The following is a 19,966-nucleotide window of genomic DNA, read 5'->3' as shown; positions in this document are numbered from 1 at the left end:
ATGGATATTCTTATGTTGGTTGTTGACACATGGAGCTTCTATACATTTCTCTAAATTTAATTTATTATTCTCATTTTGATTCACCTTCCCCCATTTTTTTTTTAATTAGGTTTAAATTAGTTTAGGATTAATCTTTATCCTTACTATTATGTTTGTCTTTCCCCTTTTTCCTAATTAAACCACATAAACTTCCTAGTATTTTCCAGAATGGGACGGGTAGAGTTTTTAAGGTACTTTATTTTAATTCTTCCTATGATCCTCCTTATTCCAAGTTTTATTTTTGATTTAATTACATTGGTTTCTAATCATCATTTACCCTTGATGTAAATTTACCTACTTTTCATTCCTTGCTTATATTTATTTATTATTATTTATTTTTAATGATTCCAAGGATGCCAAGTTTGGTTGTGCCCTTCAAGAACTTCCCTAGAAGTTCCAAGGGTGCCACACCTAATAGCTTATTTGTGATGTCAAGGGTGCCAGTTTGGTTGTGCCCTTCAAGAACTTCCCTAGAAGTTCCAAGGGTGCCACACCTAATAGTTTATTTGTGCTGCCAAGGGTGCCAAGTTGGTCGTGCTCTTCAAGAAATTCCCCTGAAGTTCCAAGGGTGTCACACCACTTGCCCTTCAAGCATCCAGTGATTACGAGGGGAAAGTATAGTGCAACGTCATAGACCACTGTCATCTCTTATGTTGCCTACTATAGTGAGACTAATGGTGTCGGGGATCAAGGAATCCGCCTTGATGCGCACCCCCCGGTAAAGTCCTCCTGAGCGAACCAACTTTGGAACCTTCCCTCATGGCATCGTGATCTTCAAGGCGAAGGTGTTTCAACCCTTCTAGCCCAAGTCACGACGAGAGTGCTAGTGGGTGAGATCAGGGACTCTGTCCCACCCCTCCCATGTAGTTCCATCCAATTGTGCAACCCCATCACCCATATGTGAGTCATTCGGTCAAGCAACTAATCTGTGCCTGCAACCATTAATATATCATCAGAATATAGTTAAACATATATGGAAAATTCCAAGATCGACTTAGACTTTCAAAGATAAAGTAATATAAATTTTCATCAAACCAGGTGTCATCGACATGTCATATGCAAGTGCCTCTGATGGTTTCCTGCCATACTCAATAATCATCAGTAACACGGTTTCTCAATATTAGTCATTTATCATAATAGCATCATTAACAATTCCTGGTCATTCACATCATTGTCCATTGTAAGTCTGAACTAAAGGAAGTGGGTAACATAGGGGACACATCCCTCATGGCTATTATCAATAATCATCAATGGAAACATACATATTCATTAAGCTATCACATCGTAACATCGTAGAAATATACCTATCCATAAAATTTATCCTCATTATGCTTTTAGTAGAGCGCATACATATTCTTTACTACCCTCATCATAATTTCAAATAGAGACCAACTTATCTATTAATATTGCAATCATCAGAATACTGATAGATAAGATACATAACCATTCATGCTACCATAATATCAATGGAAAGCATTCATAAACATCACAACCATGAATATCTCAATCACTAATAATAGTGTCATGGGTCTAGATCCTCAATCTGAGGTCCTCGAAGAATAGAGTGTCTAAGATAATGTCGTATCCGGGTCAGGAAACTAGAGTGGGCACTACAACATTGATAGTAAATGCAAATAGATCATAGAACATAAAAAGATGTGCAGAAGACAAGCCAAAACAAGAGGACACAAGATTTTGTGGATGCCAAAGAAAAACCCAGGGAAAACCCTTTGATCAAATCTTCTTATTATTATTCGATAGTTCAGTAGAGAGAGAGAGTACATCGATCAAATTCACTTACCCAATACAATACATTGTCAAAACAACCCTGTCTAAATCAGAAGTCAGTAGCAGTAAACTGTAGCCCTAACTAGAAATTCAACATTGGTCAAATCAATACCAAAACGTCCTCCAAGAATCTCGGTCAATAGTAGTCCAATTCGTCCTTCAAAGAGAGTCAAAGTCATCCCAAAACAGTTTTTTCAAACCTAGTCAAAGGAGAGAGAAACATTACTGTAATTTATGCGGTCAAATCTGAAATCAACACTGAAGTCAACTTTGGTCAACTTGCCCAAAACACCTCGGTTTCTGTGCCCAACAACTCGGCATAGAAAAATCGGAATTATGCCTTGAAAACCGAAGTAAAACTTGGTTAAATCAGGTTGTTCAACACTGGTCAATGCAGGTTTGATTCTCTGAAATTTCGGCTGTCCTTTCCTGAAATTTTCGGCCTCCTGCCACACGTGCAAAGAAGAGAGAGAGGTTGCCCAAGCTATACAAACCAATCAAGAGAAGAGAGAGAGATGAAATGATGTGATGAGTGATGTCCAAATGAGGAGAGAGGTCACTCCTATTTATATAATTCGTTCAGGGTGAGGAGACACATCCATTGGACTTCTTGAGCCTACATTTGACTGAGGCCGACCTTGACAATTTTTGCATGAGAGAGAATAAATTCAAAATTTCACTTTTTCTTGTCAAAATGAGATGATCTTTATATCAAAATTGGACCTCTTGAAAAAGGGAATCCAATGCAATAATCATCTCCATCATATGAGTTGTCCTAAGGTGGAATTTGGCCCTAGTTGCCAATTTAACAGATGATTATGTCCATTATTTTTAAGAGAGAGTAAATTCAAAGTTTAGACATCATTCAATTTCATTCCTGCCAAGGATTGCCGTAAACCCTATACATTATGAGATAGGGTTTTATAAGTAAAGGGAGGGTTTTCATATGAACTATCTAGGGTTTTACAATCCCTAGATACACTGAGAACTTACAAACCCTAAACCTTTCAGTCATTAGACTTTAACATACTACACATACCTCAAGGTAACATACCTTTGTCTTTCATGATTGAATGATTGATGTTCCATTGAGCTTATTCCTCTCCTTGCAAACTGAAAAGAAAATATTAGATGACAGAAGCATAAATAGTAATATAAATGCTTACTTGAGATGGATGAGGACATCAATTTGGTCCCAAAATACTAGATGCTACTTCTACTCATACCGATATAAATTGCTTCCTTCTTTAAGACTGAGATACTAAACTTGCTTAACGACATCTTCCTTACAATGATTGACTATAAACATTATTCTTTCTTCATTGTCTTTGTGCCAGAAGAAACCGGACTTGATCTTGTTATATAGAAAGGTTGCTATAGACTTTATCATAAATCGATGTATACTCATTCTACTTAAAAACTGACTTCAGTGATACTGATAGATCTCGGTCCTTATATGTATATGCCCAGATTTTAGTACAAAAGACTTGCTTTTTATATATATGCACAAGTATTCGCTCTTTTCTTTATGGATTGTGTCTTCCTCAAAGATTGAAGTGATTTTGGATTTAATAAGCTTATAATGTCTCTAAAAAGATTGACCTTAAGTAGAATTTTTTTCGTAGTATGATTCGGTCACCAAAAAACTTTTGTGACATGAGGTAAATTTTGATTCTTACTGAACTTCACCTTTTTCTTTTAATGAACATAGCTTTGAGTAGCTAATTAGGTTTTCAAAACGATGCTCGGCTCCTTATTATAGTGATTGTAGTATTATAAAAAATCTTTTCAAATAGACTTATGAAGCTTCTACTTAGATCTGTCTTGACTTCTTTTCTTTGCTAGCTTGATAGACTATTTGCCCAGAACTTTGAATGACTTCAAAATTTAGTATTAGGACTTCAAACCTTTTATTTCAGACCTTAATTTGTACACAAAGGTTCGATCTCTTTCATAGAGAATTCAGTTTGATCTAGATTTTGTAGATTAGATTTTCAGCTTCTCAAAAAGGTTGTCTTCAAGTTCCGGTCAACAGCCTAATTACCCAGGTCTGCGACCTAATAGTAAAAATACGATCATGCCCAGAAATGTGCCATATTAGTCTAGATGATTCAGTTTTCAAAGGTAGGCTTGAAACTTTTTTCTTTAACTCATAAGTGATCTTCTTGCTACCTTGTCCTCTTGTCCTTAACTCTGATACCATGTTGAGAAGTCCATTAGGGCAACATTCATTCTTGATTTCTCTTACTTGACATTTACTTGTGATATTATATTTATGTTTTGTTGATTATATTAGTGTTCTCATCATCAAATAAATGCCACAAACATGAAGATCATACACAATGAACACCAGATGTAGGTACTTAGCGAGGGAAAAATCCCTATTAGGGGAAAACCCGGTCAAACTCTTCCACTAGTAGATTTATAGGAATTTACAATGTAGGTTCCTTAGATAGAACACTAAAGGACATTGTTCACAAACAAATCACAGATCAGTACACCAGTATTTTTGACGTGGTTAAAGCCCTCAAAGAGGGAAATAGTCGACGACCTGAGCCAACGCGCCACTTTAGGCAATTTATTAATGTAAAAGAAAGAAAATTTACATAAGCTTAACAAATGACCCTCCATGCTCTTTAAATAGAGATCATGGACCAATCGGGTGTTAAGCCACAAATCAAGTGTCGGTAATACCTAAGAGAAAATGAAATGTCGGATCACTTCATGTATAGAACATATTGTGACTGTTAGATTGTGAGTTACTAAAAGTACATACTAAAGAAACACACTTTACCTAACTATACACTAGACCAAGTTATACTTAATTATTTCCTATGTGTCGGAATATCCTAACATCCTCCCTTAAGAACAACTTGGAATAGGATTGAAGGATGTGCAAAGATGACACAATAGAAGGAAGGAGTCATTAGAGCCTATCCCCCCTTAGTGACAACTTCCTGAACTCCAACCATAAATCGAAGCTCAGTAAACTTTGCCTCTGTGAGAGCCTTTGTAAAGATTGTTAAAATTTATGATTTCCCACCCCAGTTTTCAGTTTCACCATTTCTCCCATAATAGTTAAATTCCCTTTCCCATATCCATACATTCAACAACTGAAAAATAAATTTTGCTGAAAACACAAATTCTGTAAATTTTACAGAATGCTGGAAAATGCAGAAATATAAAAATCAGCACATATAAACAGCCATTCAACACATTTAAACACAGTAATTTTTTTGTCAAGGTGACCCTAGAAAAACCCCCTACAACCCTTGGGGAAAACCAATTCAAGAGCTCCTTCTTATTTCTGAAAAATACTTTTTACAGTGAGAAATATTCAACAAAAAATCAGCAAGTAAACTTTTACAACTTATCTCATTTTCCGTGCCTCATAGCCAACTGGAAAAACTTGCAAACAGAAAAATCTGAATAGCAATAAATGTTGTACATCCTCCTCGATTTTTGTGCCAATTTTCAGCCTTAAATTCTACTGTACGGCCTGCCTAGAAAATCATGCAAGTTGCCAGAAATTCTGCTGTACGATTTCCTCGATTTCTGTGCCGAAAACTGTTGTACGACCTCCTTGAAAATCTATTGTACAGCCTCCTTGAAAATCGTGCCCAAAAATCTGCCTTTCACTGTATGCTAACTCAGCTGTATGGACTTGCTGGAATGCTGCCTTGGAATGTGTGCCAAGCTACTGCCTCCTTCTCCTCCCTGTCCAGAAATCTCCCTTGCTCTCTTGCTCTCTTTCTCCCAATCTGCTCATGAAAGAATGAATGACCTTTTCCTCCTTTTCCTCCTTTAATCTAACCCTAATTGACTTTTGGGTGATCCCTAAATCTAATGGCTGAAATAGATTGAGATCTAGGGCTAAGATTAAATGCTCATTTAAATCTCACTGTCTATTTTTTTAATTCACCCCACTTTAATAAAGACCCACTTAGTCATTTATTACCAAACTCACTTTAAAATTAGACTTTAGTAACTTTATCACTTAAAGTAACTTTTAAATTAGATTTGACTTTATAAAAATTATAAAGTCACTTTAGGAGAAAACTTAAATTCTTTTGGACACTTTTCCCTAGGCCAAAGATCAAAGCCTTAGGGAACCACTTGTCCTCCGGTACAAAATTTCAACACTCCCTCTTACCGAGGAAGGTGTTCCTCACCACACCCATCTTGTCTCTGAAGTAGACATGCTTGCCCCGTGGTAAGGTTTTGGTAAGAATATCTACAACCTGCTCATCAGTGGGAATATACTCAAGCTTCACAACTCCCTTCTGAACATAGTCTCGGATGAAATGATATTTGATCCCGATATGCTTTGACCTGTCATGAAATACTGGATTCTCCGTGAGTTTAATGCAACTCTGATTATCACAGTAAATCACTGAAGGTCTCAACGGCTGACCAAATAAGCCAAACAACATCTTGTGAATCCAGATGGCCTCACAACTAGCTAGACTGGCTGTGATATACTCTGCTTCTGCTGAACTCAATGCTACTGACTACTGCTTCCGGCTGAACCATGACAATACTGCTGAACCCAACCCAAAACAACACCCTGAAATACTCTTCCTATCAAAAGCACAACCTGCCCAATCAGAATTAGTATAACCCGCCAATCTCACTCCATCCCCCTGCCTGTAGTCCAGACCATAATCCACTGTCCCTTGCAAGTACCGCAAAATGTGTTTTGCAGCCACCCAGTGAACCTTCCTAGGTTCACACATAAACTGACTCATCGTGTTGACTGCAAAACAAATATCTGGTCTAGTGTTGACCAAATACATCAAGGAACCAATCAATTGCTTGTACAATGTGGGATCCACCAACTCGGAATCCGAAGCATGAAGCTTCTTCTAGTTGGTGGTCATTGGTGTCGACATGGGTCTAAAATCCTCCATGTGGAATCTGCCAAGGATGTCCACAATATACTTCCCCTGCCCTAGGAAGAAATGCCCCTCTTCCTGCCACACCTCCAAACCCAAAAAGTAATGCATCAAGCCAATGTCCTTCATCTCAAACTCCACCGCAAAATCTCTCTTGCAGTGCTCTATGAGTCTCTCTGCACCTGTAATGACCAAGTCATCCACATATAGCACCAAAATGAGAGGCTCCTCACCTATCACAATATAGTAAAGGTTCGGATCTACCTCACTCTTTGTGAAACCCATCCCTTGCAAGTATGTATCTATCCTGGAGTACCAAGCTCTGGGAGCTTGCTTCAGGCCATAAAGGGCCTTCTTCAGTCTGCACACATGGGACTCCTTCCCATGCACCTCAAAGCCCTGTGGCTGCTCAATGTACACCTCCTCCTGTATGAAGCCATTGAGAAATGCAGTCTTCACATCCATCTGGTGGATCTTCCAACCCATCTCTGTTGCTATCGATATAATGGAGTGGATCGAAGTATATCGAGCCATGGGAGCGAAGGTCTCCTCATAATCAACTCCCTCTACCTAGGAGAACCCTCTAGTCACAAACCTCGCTTTGAATTTCTCAACGCTACCATCTGCAGCATGCTTTACCTTGTAAAGCCATCTATAGGTAACCACGAATTTTCCCTCAGGCCTCGGCACCACCTCCCAAACATCATTCCTCATGATAGAAGAATACTCCTCCTGCATGGCCTCTCTCCAGACCTGCTGGCTAGCTGCCTCCTCATAGCTAGAAGGCTCAGAGTCAAGGATGTTGGTAACCATTGCCATATAGCTACAAAACCTCTCAGGTGGTCTACTCTCTCTGACCGGCCTCTTATGCTCAGCAACAGATGTGGTATCTCTCAAGGTGTCTTAAAGCCACTTGGGCTTCCTCTTCCCTGAGTGCACTTCTCCCATAGGAGAATGAAACTCCTCCTCCCGATCATCATCAGGAGCCTAAACTCCTGAATGTATGTCTGCTGTCCTCCTGCCTGCACCTGAACCTATAGAAGCTAAGGTATCATGTGAACTGTCCATCAGTGGACTCCCTAGTGAACTGCTCTGTGAACTGCTCTGCATGCTGCCCGGAGCACCACCCCTCTTGGTCGGTGAGCCATTGCTCACTGACAGACCTGACATCTTCATAGATGTACCTCCGGATCCTCCTGATCCCTACCCACTGAATCCCTGCGACTGACTCAACTGCTGCTGAGGGTCTGGCTGATCCAGATACTCTAACTCTCGTGACCTCCTAAAGGTCCTGTCCTCCTCGAACTTCACATCCTGCCTGACAACAACTTTCCTCTGTGCAGGAATGTAAATCCGAAAGGCCTTTGAGGTCTCACTGTAGCCCACAAAGATACCCTTCTCTGCAGTGGGCTCTAGTTTGGTCCTCTTCTCCTTGGGTATGTAGGAGTATGTAATGCACCCAAAGATACGAAGATGACCAATATCAGGCTTCTTCCCAGAAAAAGCCTCCTCCGGAGTCATGTGCCCCAAGGCACGATGCGGACTCCTGTTCTGCAAATAAACAGTTCTGTTGCAGGCCTCTGACGACAAGAACAATGGCAACCCCTGATCATGTAACATGGCTTTGGCAGCCCCTACGATGGATCTGTTCTTCCTCTCCGCAACCCCGTTCTGCTGGGGGTTGTAAGGAACAGTGAACTCCCTCCTAATGCCTGCCTCCGCACAATAGTCAACAAACTCTCCAAGGGTGTACTCTCCCCCATTGTTCGACCTCAGGGACTTGATCTTCCGACCTGTTTGTGTCTCCACAAGAGCTCTAAACTCCTGAAACCGCTTGAAGACCTCACTCTTGGTCTTCAAGAAATAAATCCAGGTCCTCCTGGAGTGATCATCAATGAATAAAACATAGTACTCATATCCACTCAAGGAAACATGAGACATCTGACCGCTCACATCGGAATGAATCAAATTAAGTATCCCAGTCGCTCTACTGTCATTGCTGGGAAAAGGGGATTTGGCATGACGTACACCTACTACTCTAGCTGAATCAGCTGGAGTGCCCCTGGGATACATCAACACCTGTCCTCCCCTAAACAGTACCTCATATCCTCTATCCTCCAAAGCTGAGACGGATATGAGGTTCTTCCTCATCCTTGGCACATAAAGAACATCTGACACCTTCAAGGGAGGTTTGGACTCCCTCTGAAATGTCAGTGTCCCCACCCCGACTGCTCTAACAACTCTGTCATCACCGAGTACTACCTCTATATCAGTGCCACTCTCTGAAATCTCTGAGAAGTACTCACAGACTCCTGTCATGTGATGTGAAGCCCCACTGTCCACATACCAGATACCCGAAGATGCTCCGCTAATCGAGGGAAAAGCATGCTCCCTCTGAACCTGTGTGGCAGGTGATCCTGCACTAGAGGACTCATACGCAGTGAACACAAACTCCCAGCCAAAATGACCTGCAAAGTCCTCAACCTCTGTTGAAGCTGCCAAGCTCTGGTCCTTCCCCTTCTTCTTCTTCTTCGGACACTCAACTGCATAGTGTCCCATCTTTTGACAATTCCAACACTTCACCTTGGAATAGTCCTTTTGTGTGTTGCCCTGTTTACCTTTACTTTTGCCTTTGCCCCCACCATTGCTTGTGGAAGCTTGCTTCTTCCCTTTGCCTTTCTTGCCTCCTGCCAACAGTGCTACATCCTCATCCTACTCAACTGGCTTGGCTGCCCCAAGCTGACCTTTCCTGATCTTTGTCTGAATGCAATCATCCCAAAACCTCTCCCATGTGGGAAGGGTCTCACGTGCACAAACCCCATCAGCAAAGTTCATCCATGAATGGGGGAGGCCATTCACTGCAATCCGCACCAACTCAGTGGGTGGAATGACCTCTCCAACTGCTGCCAACTCATCTCTCACATTAGTAATCTTTGTGAGATATCCAGCTGCACTATCATTACCCATCTTAATGGTCTTCAGCTTCTCCTTCAGGACCATTTTCCAGTTCTCATTGGTACTCTGGTAGAGATTGGACAATGTTGTCCACATCTCATGGGCATTGCTCTTTCCTCTCACATGAGGAATGCAATGGTTTTTGAATCCGTCTAGAATCAGTCTTTTACCCTTGTTGTTCTTTTTATTATAATCAACCAACTGAGTGGCATCAGTATGCACAACAACAGGGTTCTGTGCGGTATGCACCATGATGTCCCAGACTTCTGCCTCCTCAAAGATACTCTGCATTCTCTCCTTCCAAACACTGTAGTTGGAATGCCCATCCAACCTATCCTCCACCCTCAATCCCAATGACATCTTGTTGTCCTACAACTGAAAAATAGCACTACTGTAGTAAAGATAAAACTGTTGTTTGTGAAAAATCAGCTTGCTAGAATTTTCTGAGTGAAAAATCAGCTTGCTGGAATTTTCTAAGTGAAAAATCAGCAGGCTGTAATTTTCCTCCTTGTTGTCCCAAACTGCACTTCAGCACTCAAGCTCTGATACCATGTAAAAATTTCTGATTTCCCACCCCAGTTTTCAGTTTCACGTTATTTCTCCCATAATAGTTAAATGCCCTTTCCCATATCCATACATTCAACAATTGAAAACTAAATTTTGTTGAAAACACAAATTCTGAAATTTTACAGAATGCTGGAAAATGCAGAAATATAAAAATCAGCACATATAAACAACCATTCAACACATTTAAACACAGTAATTTTTTGTCAAGGTGACCCTGGAAAAACCCCCTACAACTCTTGGGGAAAACCTGTTCAGGAGCTCCTTATTTCTGAAAAATGTTTTTTACAGTGAGAAATATTCAGCAAAAAATCAGCAAGTAAACTTTTACAACTTATCTCGTTTTTCGTGCCTCACAGCCAACTGGAAAAACTTGCAAACAGCAATAAATGTTGTACGTCCTCCTCAATTTCTGTGCCAATTTTCAGCCTTAAATTCTATTGTACGGCCTGCCTAGAAAATCGTGCAAGCTGCCAAAAATTCTGCTGTACGATTTCCTCGATTTCTGTGCCAAAAACTGTTGTACGGCCTCCTTTAAAATCGTGCCAGCAAACTCAGATTTCTGCTCCTCGATTTCTGTGCAAGTTGCTGTACGACCTCCTTGAAAATTGTGCCCAAAAATCTTCCTTTCACTGTATGCTAACTCAACTGTATGGACTTGTAGCAATGCTGCCTTGGAATGTGTGCCAAGCTGCTGCCTCCTTCTCCTCCCTATCCAGAAATCTCCCTTGCTCTCTTGCTCTCCTTCTCCAATCTGCTCATGAAAGAATGAATGACCTTTTCCTCCTTTTCCTCCTTTAATCTAACTCTAAGTGACTTTTGGGTGATCCCTAAATCCAATGGCTGAAATAGATTGAGATCTAGGGTTGAGATTAAATGCTCACTTAAATCTCACTTTCTATTTTTTTAATTCACACCACTTTAATAAAGACCCACTTAGTCATTTATTTCCAAAGTCACTTTTCCTTTCTAATTTTACATTGACTTTATTAAAGTCACTTTAAAATTAGACTTTAGTAACTTTATCACTTAAAGTCACTTTTAAATTAGATTTGACTTTATAAAAATTATAAAGTCACTTTAGGAGAAAAATTAAATTCTTTTGGACACTTTTCCCTAGGCCAAAGATCAAAGCCTTAGGGAACCACCTATCCTCCGGTACCAAATTTCAACAAAGATGTTTGCAACTTGATCATTGGTTGAACACTATTGCACTTCAAGAACATGGTCATGAATGAGCTTTCTGATGAAGTGCATGTGTAGTTCAATGTGTTTGCTGCACTGATGTTGGACTGGATCTTTGCATAGTTGAATGGCACTTTGATTATCACAGCAAAGTGTAGTCAGATGCTGCTACTGAAAACCAAACTCTGATAGGATCTAATGAAGCCATAGGGCTTCCTTACTAGCTTCAACCGCGCCACGATACTCTGCTTCTACTGAAGAAAGAGAAATGGCACTTTGTTTCTTGCAAGCCCATGTAATAGGTCCAGAACCAAGAGTGAAGGCATAACCCGCAGTAGACTTCCAATCATCAAGGTCACAGCCCAATCAAAATCAGTGAAACCAACCAATAGAGGAGATGCTTCTGCACTGTAATGAATCCAAAACTGGACTATACCTCGAACATAACGAAGTATTCTTTTAACTGCTTTCCAATGACTTTCATGTGGGTTTTGCATAAACCGAGCAACAAGGCCAACAACAAAGGAAAGGTCAGGATGAGTATGGGTCAGATACAAATTTTGCCAACAAGCTGACAGTATAAGGTAACATCAACTTCAGGGGAAGTACAAGTGATTGAAAGTTTGGCTTCAAACTGAAAGGGAGAAGGGGTTGGCTTACAGTCTTCCATGTGAAAGTGGCGTAGAAGATCACAAGCATACTTGGACTGGGAAAGGGAAATAGCTCTTTGGATTGCAAGACTTGAAGACCAAGAAAATAATGCAAGTGTCCTAAGTCTGTCATTTCAAACTTCTTTTTAAGGCTGGACTTCACATGGTTTATAAGGTTGGGATCACTACTAGTAATGATAAGATCATCAACATAAAGAACAAGAATGATAAGAGACTTACCCACTTTCTTGGTGTAGACAGTATTGTCAAAATGACACCTAGAAAATCCAGTATCTAAAAGAAAGCTATCCATTTTAGCAAACCAAGCTCGAGGGGCTTGCTTGAGACCATAAAGGGATTTCTTAAGCCGACATACAAGGTTGGAGTCTGTTTGTATAATGCCGGGAGGTTGTTCCATATAGATTTCTTCATGCAAGCCCCCATGCAAGAAAGCGGATTTAACATCCATCTGATGGACTTCCCATTTGAAAGAGGTAGCAAAGGAAAGAACAAGGTAGATAGAGTTCATTTTGGCAACAGGGGAGAAGGTCTCAGTATAGTCAATGGCTTCAACTTGTGAAAAACTCTTAGCAACAAGACGAGCTTTATGTTTATCAACTTTTCCATCTGGTTCAAACTTGGTCTTGTAAACCCATTTGCATCTAACAAGTTTTCATCCCTTTGGAAGAGGAACAAGGTCCCATGTATCATTTGCCAATAGTGAACGATATTCTTCATTCATAGCTGTGTTCTAATCTAGATGGCTTGAAGCTTCTGCAAAGGTGTCAAGATCATAATTTGCCGAAGCTTGAGGCAGTAAAGAAGAGGAATTTGGGCACCTCAAGGATCTTGCCCCTAGTATGTAGTCCTCCTGACTACAACTCGATATCTCTCCACCTCTTCTCTAGAGGCGCATGAGCACTCATGGCACAATCGTCATCAGTCTCGACCTCTTTCTCTGCCTTAGCTGGAGCTACCTTTGAATCAGAAGCCTCTCCCTTGTTTTTCTTCTTGGGACATTGGGATGCATAATGTCCCAACTCCCCACAATGGAAGCACTTAACCTTGGAGATTTCCTTCTTCTTCCTCTTCCCTTGTTGTCTGGCAGATGCTAGAGGCGCATCCTCCTCCTCCTCTTTCTTTATTCGACCTCCCTTGCCACTACTCCCCGCCTTGGTCATCCTCCTGATCTCCTCCTGGCGAAGAGCTACCCACATCTCCTCCCAACCGGGAAGAGTAGCCCTACCCAAAATACTTTGGACAAATGTCTCCCACTCCTCGGAGACTGCATTCAAGGCAGTCCTGACCATAAATTCTAGATCCAATGTAGACCGCACGGAAGTAATTTGGTTGCGAATCTCCTGCAACCTGAGAAGGAATGGATCTATCTGCTCTCCCTTCTGCATCTGATATGACCACAACTGATTCTCCAATAGCATCTTCCGCTGTATAGAAGAGCCCTAGTATAAGGTAGTCAAGGTGTCCCACATCTCCTTTACTGTGTTCTTTTCAACAATATGTGGTATGACATGATCTTTGACCTCTTCTAGGATCATGCACTTCGTCGTTGCCATTGCATCCTCATACTTCTTGTTCTTAGCTGGGTCAACTGGGATAGCCACGGTTTTCAAGGCATAGTCCTTAATGTGATGTCGATCTAGGACTGCCAGGATCCTGGCCTTCCAGATGACAAAGTTGGAAACCCCGTCCAACCTGTCCTGATCCCTTAGTCCGTTCACTGCCATATCAGCTCCTCTTCTGGACTCCCTCTGAGTCTTGATTTCCCTACTGGAAATCCTCAGGCCAACTATCGAACCGCTCCTCTCCAATCCTCCTTGCAACTGCAACTTGGATCTAGATTCCTTGGCTAGAAATCCGTTGAGGTAGTGACTCCCTCTACCTTGGTCCCACCTCCTTAGACACTGTTCTGCTTTGACAAAAACAACGTCCCACCAGCTCCTCAAATCACAATCTGCCCACAGCTCCCCAAGCCCCGACAACCAAAGAAACTGAGCCTTTCAGACTTTGTGCAATCTCGATAAAGGCTGAATCTGCTCCTCCTGGCCACAACGTCGATCCTTCCTGGCTGAGAAAGATGACTGGGCACTGCGTAGGTCTGATTTGCCCCTCTGCCTCTGCGCTGACCCTCCTCCTGGCTCGAAATGATGACGCAGGCTCTGCGTCACTTCCTCTCTTGCTGCTTCTGCTCTGGAACAACGTTGTCTCTCGAGACAACTGCTTCTGCTCAAAATTCTTCAGATTTCTCCAGTTGGCATCTTCAGTTCTCCTGTGATCTGCAATGCTCTGATACCATGTGGAAATTTCTAATTCTGACACATTAGAAATCCCTACTGCATTATCTGGTTTATTATCTCCTACTTGTTTATTCCATTAAGAAGTTATTTATTAACATAAATACCGAAATAAACACAAATGCAACGTTCACACATATACAAATCAACAACTGAAATAACTGAGACAATCACACAAGGGACACTGATATTTTTGGACAATCGTCCCTGGAAAAACCCAATGTGGGAAAACCGGTGCAACAGATATGAGGGTTTTATTATTATGCAGCTTCTGAATACAACTAGGGTGCCAGAAATGGCTCACCCTTTAGAGATTTTCCTTGGCAGAAGTACCTCTCCTTGGAGACAGATATTCCGGCTGATTAGCAACCGGATGATTGATCAGCAACCGGATGATGATCCCACAATAACTTCGACAGTTCCTTAGTTGGACAGCGAACGCTGCTCCAAGCTTCTCTCTGGAACTGCGTCACCCTCTAGGGACTGTGTCACCCTCTATGGCTCTGCATTTGCCTGTCAGCTCCCAGTCTGCCCCATGAAAATTCCTCAATGTTGCCTCTTCAGCCCAGCGTCAGCTCTGCTAGCCTCTGTGCAGCCTTTGCTACCTCTGCGTCAGCCTCTTGGCCTTTTGCGTCAGCCTCTCAGCCCTCTGCGTCTTCTGCGCTGGCCCACTCAACCTCTGCGTCAGTCCTGGTTGCCTCTTCGTCAACCTTCGAAGGCTTTGCACTGTCTCTCTGGCACTTTCTCTGCCTCTCTGATATGTATTCTCGGCCTTCTGCCGAACTGCCCCTCGTTGCAACAGATCACTAACTCGATTTCTTAGCAAACCCTGCCCCAGAAAATCAAATTCTTGATCAACTTGGTGTGTCTCCAATTGACCCTCAAGCCTCCTCTTATACTTTTCCTGTTGACAATTCAACAGTCGAGATTAAGTCCTAATCAACAGCTAAGATTAGATTTGGCTTGATCCTCATTATTTAGAACTTTCTCACCCATATTATATTAATACACATTTATATTTTAATTTTCTTATGTTTAGACTTAGGGTCTCATTAAAAATATTAATTATTTTAATATCTCTCCATCTAGGTGGAATTTTCCCAAACGATTTCTGGGTCTTGGAGATCTCATGTGCCTTAGCCTCTCCACCAATTTTCATGGCTAGAGCACATCCAATGCTACCAAAAATCAACACACAGGTGAGGTATCCCTTCAAGAGGAGGTCATGGGCCCACAAAACGAGGGTACACACACCAAGAGGGTTATTGAATCTACATATCAATTTTTACTAGGTTGGCTTTAACCATATCTTGTAATACGATAAAAGAGTAAATAATATGGCCTTGGCCATAATTACAAGTCCACAATAATACATATGAATGGGTCGTGGCCACATGTATGGATTACATCAATAATTGCAACATTTTGTCATGTTTTCGTACTTGCCAAGTTTTTCTTCCTCTCCGAGTCAAACCCTTGGGTCTTCTGCCTCGTTGAGTATTTTCCCTAGTCAATTCTTGTAGTGTTGCAAGTAGACTGCACCTAGTGTGCAACTCTGTGGAATTGTGGCTTTAGCACATCAATCCGGACCAGAATCTTGGTTAACTCTTTTCATTCTTTTTGACAGAGAAAACTAGCTGAGTTGAGAGCTGGGATGGATAGCAATGAGTTTGATGCTGTACAGGAAGCTGCTAGAAAAGCTCCTCTTCTCCAGTTACTACAAGAACGATGAAACCGATTAAGGCTGGGTAAATTTAGTCTGTTACAGTTTCAGAAGTATAATGAGGACTTTCATGTTTCTTTACAACTGATTGGTTTACCCTGTGAAACAAGATTTAGCAGTGTGATTTAATTACTTTGACTCCTTTTCATTGCAGCAAACGTCATAAAAAAATCAATGTTTCAACATCTCTTCAGCATGGAACTCCCTATTTTACTGATGTTGCAGGGAATATGAACACACTTGTTGCCAACGATAGTAACATGTGAGTCTCCTTCCCTATTAGTCATGGGTTGTGAAAGGACACTTGCTATGCTTACATATCTTAGTTTGGATAAAATGTATTCTGATTGCTCCGGCTTTAAATCAGCAAAGAACTTAACTTTGATTATAAAAAATGTACTATAGAGGAGTGAAAATCTGAAACCGGTAACAGTAAATACTCCTTAACTGTTTATGATTTGTAGTGGCAATATAAGGCATGGAGTTTTGCTAGAATGTCCAGAATGTAGTATAAACAGAAACCAAATCATGCAGTTTGTATATCTGTTCTCTGCCTTAAATAATGAATATATGAATCTGATTTTCTTGAGTTGGCAAACAAGTAGGTAGAAATATCTAAACATTGCATTACAGAACCCTAATAGAGAAAATTGTGTATAAAAATGTAACTGGTACATTAGTTTAGCCTTGGTCAGCTTCATTTAGAACAGGAAATACATTAAAACTCCATTTATACCAGATAAAATTCAATAGAACAACTATATAATATGTCTATGAGAAAACGTGTACATTGGTTTGCTATTGATTGGTTGTTCACAACCTTTTTTGATTGAAATATACTTCAGTTTATTTTTATATAAACAATATTGTGCAAAGCATATTACATAAAAAGGGGTGGCTAAGGGAACACTGCCAAGAACAAGCTGACCTTCAAAATTATAAAAACATCGACCACCATAGGAACCTAGACCAGAATATTATTAATATCTGAATTGGCTAAGTACCACAAAGTTCAAAAGATTGTTAGAATAGTTTTACCCCCATTCATGGTGGATACCAAAAGTTAAAACCACCAGAGTGCCATCAACATTACATACAAGGCAAAGTCTTCCCACAGAATCTTTGACCCTAAGGCCACTAAACCGAGAGGAGGCGGAAGGTCATTATTGTGCCAGGTACAGGATCCCATCTATTTTTGGTGGCTCATCAGTTGGCAGGTGGGCACATTTATGGTCCAACCCAGGTTGCCTTTGAATAGTTGACATTTGTTCTCAGAAGTCATGAGTTAGATGGTTGGAAACTTTCAACTTTATCTTTGTATGGGGGCGAGGGCCTATCAATTCACCTCTATGTTGGTCCATTGTGTTGTCTTCTATGGTAGTGTTCACTACTCATTTGATTTCTATATTGTTGGAAAGCATCTTGTTGCTGCTTGATTGATTTCCCAGACAAACCTTTTGTGTTGAAAATTGGCAGCTCAGGGATGAATTTCCTTAAATAAAATCTCATTTCTAACAATTTTGGAGTGACTTTCTAAAAATAGAAAGTCATGTCTAGCATTTCAAGTTTGACTTTTCAAAAATAGTAAGTCACCTTGCACCAATTGGTAATCAAGTATAGTTGAAGGAAAATTACATAACTTATCATTAATCAATCCTAATAGTTCAATCTCAACTTAATCATCAATATTATTAACATTAAAATTATTATCCTTTATGATACTATGATATTATTATTAAAAGAAATTACAAGTCACCTTACCTTCATCACCTCAATCACTTCGCACCTCTCTCCTTGATGACTCACATGGCACTACGCAACTCTCTCTCTCTCTCTCTTAATGATACGTTACACTCTCTCTTACGCACTCATTAAAGACATGACATATTCCTTTTACACTCATTAAAGGCATGTCATAAAAAATTCCTCTTGTGCTCTCTTTAATGCATATGTTACACTCTCCTTAACTAAGGCATGCATACCTTTCTTAATGGCATAAGTTACTGACGCATGTGTTCCTCTCTTAATGGCATAAGGTACTAAGGCATGCGTTGACATTTCTTTTGCAATATTTGGTGCATTTTCTAGTTATAGGTCATTTATAGGTTATAAATGTCTTCAAAGTTTCACTTCTAATTGAGTATTCAACTTAACATATTGATTTTCTTATATGTAATTATTTTTTCCTCCACCCACATTTCATAAGTTCCATAACCATTAAGTAGGGACTTGCAGCTTCGATGCTGCTTTGCTTGTTTAGTAAAATATTTTTGAGACTTTAATTTATTGAAAGTTGTTGAATTTACAATTTATGAAGTTTCAAGGTCTAATTATTTAAAGGGTGCTAGCTCAATGGAAGAGCATCTGCTTTACAAGCAGTTGGTTGGTGGTTCGATTCCATCGTGCCCTGATATCCATATGGAATGATGATGATTAGTTTTTGTTGACGAAGGCTCTTTTGCCCATCACCAATGAGCTTATGGTGACATTTTTCGACCCTCACCAAAATATGAAATGGTGACGGTCAACGAACGGCACCATATATACGCATCAATAGTGATGACCATGAAAGGTCTGTAATCATAAATCGTTGTTGTTGATATGAAATGGTGACGGTCACTGTCCGTCATTATAGTCATTATTCGTGACGGACCTTGAATGCCACCACAACACCTATACTTTTGACAATGCAGCGTTTGGTGACGGTCAATGAACGTCACCATATATATGCACCAATAGTGACGGCCATAAAATATCCACCACAATAAATCATTGTAGTTCATATAAAATGGTGATGGTCATTATCCGTCATTATAATCAATATTCGTGACGGACCTTGAATGTCACCATAACACCTATACTTTAGGCGACGCCACCTTTGGTGATGTGCAGTTTTTGGTGACTGGCGGTATGGTCCGTCACCATTGCTCATATGAAACGGTGACGGTCACTATCCGTCATTATAAATCATTATTGGTGACGGATTTTGAATGTCACCAAACACCTATACTTTTAGCGACGCCACCTTTGGTGACGTTCAGTTGTTGGTGACTGAGGCTATGGTCCGTCACCATTGCTCATATGAAATGGTGACGGTTGCTATCCGTCATTATAAATCATTACTGGTGACGGATTTTTAATGTCACCAAAACACCTATATTTTTGGCGACACCACTTTTGGTGACATTCAGTTTTTGGTGATGAACACTCTTTTGACCATCACCATTGAGCTTATGGTGACATTTTTCACCCCTCACCAATGTCTTTTTTCTTGTAGTGTGGTAAGTAGTGTGGTAGCAGCCCTGCTCTGTTCATATACTCATTCCTCTTTTGTTTTGCAATAGTGCTTGCTCAGGCTAGTTTGCTGATCCCGATGGGCATTCCTCTTATGTTTTCAGCATTAACAAGGGTTCCTATAGATCTTGATAGGCATACTTCTATTGTTTTTCCAAAAGTCCCTGCAGATCCTTGTAGGGGTTCTTCTTTTTGTTTACCTAATTGATTATTATTTTGTCCTGGCTCAGTCTCAGGGCTCAAACATAGCTTCAAACTTATTAACCACCCAAATTCTCACTGCAATTCCTCATCACATAGGCATTATTCTTTTATCAGCCTTCCTCTTACTGTTTTTGCAGTTATAACTGCTGATACTGATGGGCATTCATCTTAGACCTTGTAAGCATATTTTTTACTCATGTAATTATTTATGGTGTTCTACCACTTGAGTAGATAACAGTCAGTCAGGTGGTTAGGGGTGCCCAGGAGCTGTGTGATTTGATGATACTTTGTGCAAAGACATTGTTTCTCATTATTCATAGTAGTAAGTGGTCTTGTGTGGGACTCCATAACAATAAA

This window comes from Pinus tabuliformis, chromosome 2_2 (genome assembly GCF_031772625.1).
Source record: "Pinus tabuliformis cultivar Carrire ecotype Pingquan chromosome 2_2, CPIR1, whole genome shotgun sequence".
In the NCBI taxonomy this organism is placed as follows: domain Eukaryota; kingdom Viridiplantae; phylum Streptophyta; class Pinopsida; order Pinales; family Pinaceae; genus Pinus; species Pinus tabuliformis.
This window is presented reverse-complemented; position numbering follows the sequence as displayed.